The 6,033-nt window shown below is 41.3% G+C and overlaps 1 protein-coding gene across 1 annotated transcript in view; it reads right to left on the reverse strand.

Annotated features, from left to right (window-relative positions):
- LOC105385720 (DNA N6-methyl adenine demethylase) overlaps nucleotides 1-1,809 on the reverse strand; it is a 79,762-nt gene extending 77,953 nt beyond the window's left edge. Inside the window, 1 exon segment of the mRNA XM_038105728.2 lies at nucleotides 1,611-1,809. The gene's annotated coding sequence lies outside the window, so the exon portion shown is untranslated.
- Between the last annotated feature and the right edge of the window lie 4,224 nt (nucleotides 1,810-6,033).

The following is a 6,033-nucleotide window of genomic DNA, read 5'->3' on the forward strand; positions in this document are numbered from 1 at the left end:
TTTCTTGTCCATTTTGTCATTACATCTTACATGATGAATAAAAAAACGAAGATAATTAGGTGTAGTTTTCTCACTATAATGTACTGGAAGCGCTTTCATGCATTTATTTGAAATTCATAGCAAATTTTGTCTCTCAACTAATTCTAATTCGCACTTCTTTTGTTTCCAATATGAACTCCCTCAAGTCCAAGTAAACACAATCACACTTTCTATGAACCAAATCTGTCCGGAAAAATGATGGGAGAGGAAGCATAACTCGTCCTAGCTCCAACTAAAAAGGAAGCATGTTGGAAGCGTTGCACAATCCTGGGCTCTCATTCGCCTCTGGTTGTTAACTCGCGGCAAAATTGGCCAATTTGTTTATTTGTTTTCATTGGCCGCTCTGAACTTGACTCCCATTATCGCATTCGCGAGAGGAAGGCGTATTATTTATTCGATTATTCCGTGGGATCCTCCGCTGGTCTTCTGAAATAGCTGGTTGCTAGCCTCAGTTCACCAGACAAAGTCTTCGCTTTTGCCTGCAACTGAGGATATCCTGCCAAGGGCTTCTCTCGCTACAACGTGCGATAACAATCGTGAGCTACTCTAGCCATAGAATGTGTCTATTGCATAATATTTATTTCGCATTACAGTTACGATTTTTGTCATCCATAGATTCTAGGATACTATCTGAAGGCTAGTATAGGCTTCATAATTTCGTATTAAATAATGTAGGTAGCTGCATAGTATGGATAGAATTTAACAGTTTATAAATTGCAAAAAATATTGACTATGAAAACATGTTCTAGCCATGTAGCTCGTCATATCTTGTTATTGGACGTGACATTTGCAGTGACGTGCAGAATGTTCTAGTGCCATTCTCGAGTGGCATTTAGCTGTAAGCATTATCATCATTATTACATGACTTGTTCAACACGCAGGAGCTTTAACTTTAATGCTCAGTATTAAAATGAAGGACTTCATCACTGTGGAACTGCAAAGGTTCATTAAAAAGGATGACAGCTAAATGGAGTATTAAAGGTGATTATTCTCCTATTTATAGGGTATTTGAATAATGGGATGATCTTCATGAGTTCAGATGCCTTGTGTGTTGCGACGCGACGCTTCGTTGCCATAGCGAACCGCATGGGGTGTAGGGTAGTATTGTGGAGGGAAACCAATCGTAAATGACGGTCAATTGGTCATTCAAAATATTAGAATCGATACATATTTTAAACATGTCTTTCACAGCCAATTGGAGCTTTTGGTATGACGTCATGCACAATGTTTGCCTCAAGGATTTGGGACTCACGAAGTTAGCAGAGAGTTTCAAATATGCATGCAAGTTCATTACCGACGTGTTTCCACTGTTGCGATCGATTCGCAAAAGCTCCATCGAAAGCTCCAGCGGAAGTGGCACGCGAACGCGCACCGGTCCTGGGTTCACGCTCCGCTGCCTCGCACAAACGCGCATAGGTACTTATACCTCTACAAACCACCAAAACTTCCTTCCCGCAGCTCGAACTTCCAGCGAGCTTCCCGGCACGCGGAGAACACTTCCCAACTCGGCGCGAGCGGAAGTGCGTCGCACAAATTTTTGAAATCGCTCGCAAACTCTGCCGCGGACGTACCTTCTCTCCTCGCTCGGTCCATCCGCTCGTCGCTGCTTCGCCTCGCTGCCTCGGAACACAAGACGGCGTGCCCGAAGGACGCACGCGAAAAATAAACAAAAGCAAGAGTTCGCGATCGCGTCGGTCGCGCGCGTGATCGTGGTCGCGCGTGGAGTGCGCGTGCGGGCTCGCCGGCGGTCGCTGCGGGACTGGCGCGGCGGCGCAGCTGCCGCCCGCGGCCAATGGCGGCGTGGTCACGTGACGCACCCCGCGCCCCGCGCCGCCCGCACCCCTACACCTTGTTTACAAATAATAATAATACCGCTCGCTGGCGCCGCTGCCGCAGCCGCTACGGCGACTACGCGCTACGAGCTACGGACAGCTGTCGCTTGCATTTGGCGGGATTCGGTTCGAGCGCATTTCGCTTGCCACGCTTCGATCTGTTTACGTGCGTACATTCGCGTGCTATCGATCGTTACGCAACCGCGGAGCTTTTTAAACAAAATAAACGCAACGAATACGCCGCTACGATTCACGTTACGACTATTCAGCTAGTGCTACGAAAGCTCCCAAAGTTTACCGCAGTTATGCAATTTCATAAAGGGGTGATCTAGTTAGGTGAATTATTCTTTAATTTTCTGTAAGGGGTTGCGACATTGGTCCCCATTTCGCGACAGGTTGATGTTTCCGATTGTTTTGCGTTCAGGAAGTAAGGTGTTCGGAGGGTAAGCACCCCATGTTAGTGCACTGCTGATTCTGAGCTTGGTCCATATTGTCGGATCCCCTCGGTGTGGACATCCCCAGCTCTCTCTATGGCACACTTGTCGTGTGAACTGTTAATTGGCTTCTTCACCTTGCTGAAAACAGGACTCCCCTCGGCACGGGAAGAGCAGGTCACATTGTCTTTAAATTTTTGTTAAGAAAAACTGAATTTAAGCTAGTTGATACCTTGATAGTGATAGGTAAGATAAAAACTTGCATTATTTACTGACGCTTATTATACGTTCTTCCTTGGGCTTACCCAAGTATAAGTGAAGTGTAAGTGTCTATTACTTCAATCTAGTAACTTAGTTATGTTATTTTTATTACTTAATCGTGAGGATCTTTGTGAACTTGTTCATCTACGTGTTGCATTTAGAGCTTTCGTTGTACCAAAATAATTCAGTACATACATACTTAACTATGTCATTTTATTTTTAAATTCAAAGGCAAGTTTTGTTAGAGAAAGATTATGGGAAAAGAATATAAAGAAAGGAATTATAGTGAGAGCGTTCTACGATCATGGATCTGCATAATATGCATTTACATATCGGTAATCTCTTTTAATATTCAACTTACTTACTTACATTTTACTTTTTTAATTTTTCTCACGCTTTCTACGCCTTTATGAATGTTTATTCTTCTTGTAGTAACGTTTGCTTTCATACTTATTACGCAGCGTCATTTAAGGGTACTTTTCATTAACTTAAACTTTAAATTTTTGGCACCAAAACTGGATGGGATGGATTAGTCGTATTGGTCACTAAGCTTTATGGCAGCGACGTTGAAAAACCCTAGACTCACTGTGTATAATACCAACATAGTGTCTCAACTATCGTGTTTGTCACCGAAACGCTAAGAAGCTTTGACGAAGGCGTGAAAGAACTAAGTGCATACTTAATATATTTTGAAAAGCTCACTTACAACTCAAGTCGCAACTTTCATAATTTATTCTCCTTGTTATTTGCCTAAATTACAATCCCTACGGAATAAATCTCATTAAATTTTTACAGCAAGAGAAATGCAATCGCCAAAAGTACAAATTGTACCTTGATCGTACCCTCTTAAGCCCGCCCTCTCAATGAGTCATCACAATTTCACTCATATCCAACATTTATTTCCCAAAATACCTAAGTTCGGACGATCATCATTATTTATCATATTCCATAATAAAATATTGAACATCTGGTACGCATTTTAATTACTAATCCAATTCTTTTATACATGAAATATTCTGCCTTAAAGTATCGCTCTCCATATGGTCTCGTTTAATTTTAGTGCAACAAATGCCGTTCTTACTGCTACAAAAACAACGGAAAGCTCTCTTGTATTTATTGGTAAGTATTTACTATTATTCTGTAAAAAATAGGTATATTTTATAACTAACAAATGAATAAATAAACTAAATATTTAAAATATTGCAGCGCGTGCACTACGAACGGTCTTGCACTACGCGCCAATTTCAATGCTACAAAAGTGCGTAATATCGATTACTTGCTCCCTCTTTGTTGCCGTCCTCTTCACTCGCGGGGGATAGCGAAGGGCGCGGGGCGCGGGCGGGGAGGGCGCAAACTCGAAGCGGGAACTTTACGCGCGAAGCAGAGACTCCATTTTGTTTTAAAAAGTTGTGAGTTAAGCCGTTTCTCGTTTCGGCTGGCAACCCCGTCTCTGTCGCCATGGTAACCGATCTGTCACACGCACAGAACATTAAATGCAGCATTGATTTTTTGCTCGCTTCCTCTTTTACTTTACGCGTGAAACTGCTGGGCTTTAGAGAGAGCAGTTTTGAACTCTTGATTGATTTTTGATTTTCAGAGTTTGGGGTTTAGCAGAGCTTCGGGCTTCAGCGTGAAAAGTTTGGTTGTAACGAGGTTGTAACACGTGTATAACGCGGTGTTTGTTTTGTTGTATTGAAAGCAAGCACTGTAATTGAATAACTTTGGTATCCGTTTCCTTTCATCACCTATAGAAATACATACATATAAATGTATGTCATGGAAGCATTTTTCACTGAATCAATTTCGATAAACTATATTTTTGAAGTAGGTAGGTTAAATATTAAATTCAACCGAGAAATTTAAACTACGAAATTAAAATTAGGTAGGTTAAGTTAAGTATTGCTCTTGTTCCCAATTTTTAAGGTAACCTTAACTTAACTAAATAACTTTTTCTCCTTTATCTTTTGTTAAATTTCTCTATGGATATTATTTTGAAATGTTTTTTGTTCAGTCATGTATTTTATACATTTGTAACAAAGCTGAAAATAATATATGTTTTTCAATGTATCTATTTAAACACTAAATCTTAGGTCCCGTTCATTTTACTTGAGCTTGGTAAAGTACCTACTTGTACTTGACTGTTTTGAAAGTTTCTACATAAACTATTGGACTGTTGTAGGCAAGTACTTTGTGAACTAACTTCTAGATTATTGAACTTTTGTATTTGCCTCAAAGTTATATTCATTAACTTTTGCTTTTCTTGACAGATAATTTATACGAGTTTCCTTGCATTGGCCAAAAATAAATTATTATTGAAAAAAAACAAAAAGCAATAAGCTTTTGGATTATTTATTGGCGGACGAATAGCAATTTTCTTTTACAAGATATATTGTGTACAAGTTAAGGGAAAATGTGTTAAGGTAGGTTCGAAGCGACCCTTGGGGTCCGCAGGGGTTTATGTAAAGTGAGACAGACTGACACAACATCGCCTCTCCCTCTCTAACCCTAGTTAATTCAGGAAATATGCCTGAAGACAAGTTGAAGACAAATCTCTGGTGATTGCTCTCGGAATAAATTGACTTTTTTCCGCAAAACTTTGAGGGTAAAGACATGGATGCAATTAAGGGTTCAATTTTAAGAATTATTATAATTTTTGGGTCTTAACCCAGAGAGACTGCTTTAGTGTACTGTATAGTGTATAACTACTTGTAATTGAAAGGCTTTTTACAAAAACAATGTACCTCCCTATATTTTTATGCAATATGGGGAATTTAGCTGTAATTTATTATAAAGTATTATTTGCTCCTTGGGAAAGGCCTATGTCCAGCAGTGGATGATTATTGCCTGATGATGATGATGATGATTATTTGTGTCCCGTGTAGTCAAAAAAGTAGTATTCTATTCTATTCTATAGCATATTGATATTGGATAACGATTTCTTTTTTTTAGAAAGTCTATAATTTAATATATTTTCCCACTGCTGGGCAAAGACCTCCCCTTTGATTTTCTACCTATCGGATCCAATGCTACCCTCAAAATCCAGCAAATATTTGACGAGGTCATCCCGCCACCTTCGTCTCGGCCGGCCTCTCCGCCGGCGCCCGTCGCCCGGCACCCACTCGGTCGCTATCTTGGCCCACCGGTCCGGGTGCATGCGGCAGACGTGGCCGGCCCAGTTCCACTTGATCTTCGTGGTCTCAACACCAACATCGATGCGAGTTTGGGAGCGTAGAGTGGTGTTCCTGACGCGGTCCGTTAAGCCGTGGGTCCCTGTTGCAGTTTCGGCAGCCTAGATAGAGGCCTTCGGGCTGCTTGAAAACATCTGACAGTTGGGTTGACCTTACCCGACAACTCTCTCAGCACAAGCTTGCTTGTTTTGGGGTCCATCAACCACCACTAGGCCCGCGTGGTGGACTATGGCCCACTTGGAATAATACCCGTGGCCCAACAGTGGGGACGTAATATGT

The sequence above is a fragment of the Plutella xylostella genome, chromosome 22 (genome assembly GCF_932276165.1).
Source record: "Plutella xylostella chromosome 22, ilPluXylo3.1, whole genome shotgun sequence".
NCBI classification, from domain to species: Eukaryota; Metazoa; Arthropoda; class Insecta; order Lepidoptera; family Plutellidae; genus Plutella; species Plutella xylostella.